We start from the raw sequence: 1,353 nt of genomic DNA on the forward strand, positions 1-1,353 counted from the left end.
GGTATCCTGAATCTTTCCGCATTGTTAATCATACAAGTGCTTATAATAAACATTAAAAATCATGATAATCATGCCATTATATATATTTCCGAAAAATTAACGCACTGTACTCATATAATCTATCAGCCACTTTATCAAAAATTTTTGAAATTTAATTTTAATGTTAAAATGCAGCACTCTAATTTAAATAACTCTATCAAAATTGTTTGATAAATTCCAAATACATGCACTAATTAGAATTACAATGTCCTTATATGGAAAATGACACCACTATTCGAGTTAAATAATATTGATTAATATTACAATTCTAATGATGAATTTTCCATAACGGATATTCAGGTTCATCGGGCTTAACCTCTAAGCAGTTTCACGTACTATTTAACTCTCTATTCAGAGTTCTTTTCAACTTTCCCTCACGGTACTTGTTTACTATCGGTCTCATGGTTATATTTAGTTTTAGATGGAGTTTACCACCCACTTAGTGCTGCACTATCAAGCAACACGACTCTTTGGAAACATCATCTAATAATCATTAACGTTATACGGGCCTGGCACCCTCTATGGGTAAATGGCCTCATTTAAGAAGGACTTAAATCGTTAATTTCTCATACTAGAATATTGACGTTCCATACACTGCATCTCACATTTGCCATATAGACAAAGTGACTTAGTGCTGAACTGATTTCTTTTCGCTCGCCGCTACTAAGAAAATCCTTGTTAGTTTCTTTTCCTCCCCTAATTAATATGCTTAAATTCAGGGGGTAGTCCCATATGAGTTGAGGTTGTTTAATTACACTTATAGACAATTCTCTGCCTATTTTGAAATATACTATTTTTTTCTTGAAGGTCCATAATATTCACAAAATTATTCTTTATACCATATTCGTTAATAAGAGGCAATTCTAGTTTATAAAATAATATATTTTATGCTAGACATTCCTCAATATTATTTGAAATGAATAAAGAACATATAATTCTTCAAATTTCTCATGCAACAGAGTTTTAGTATTTTCATTTATTAATTCATATTATGAATATCTTAAGCGAGAACTTTTTAGATTCACACTTATATTATCCAATAATATACAATGTGCTTAAAATTCCGAAAAATTTTAAACAACTTATTTAGCATAGTCTTACAACCCTCAACCATATGTAGTCCAAGCAGCACTAAAAAATTAATTAAAGTACATAACAGCATGGACTGCGATATGCGTTCAAAATGTCGATGTTCATGTGTCCTGCAGTTCACACGATGACGCACAGTTTGCTGCGTTCTTCATCGACCCATGAGCCGAGTGATCCACCGCTTAGAGTGATACAATTTTTTTTTTTTATTTCATTACGTCAAGA

At 31.5% G+C, this 1,353-nt stretch overlaps 1 non-coding gene across 1 annotated transcript; it reads right to left on the bottom strand.

The window, feature by feature from the left end:
- Positions 1-1,139: 1,139 nt before the first annotated feature.
- LOC117577198 (5.8S ribosomal RNA) lies at positions 1,140-1,318 on the bottom strand. Its single transcript, XR_004573082.1, has one exon. It is a non-coding gene; the product is annotated as a 5.8S ribosomal RNA (ribosomal RNA).
- Positions 1,319-1,353: the final 35 nt, after the last annotated feature.

This window comes from Drosophila albomicans, unplaced genomic scaffold, assembly GCF_009650485.2.
Source record: "Drosophila albomicans strain 15112-1751.03 unplaced genomic scaffold, ASM965048v2 utg000363l_pilon, whole genome shotgun sequence".
Lineage (NCBI taxonomy): Eukaryota > Metazoa > Arthropoda > Insecta > Diptera > Drosophilidae > Drosophila > Drosophila albomicans.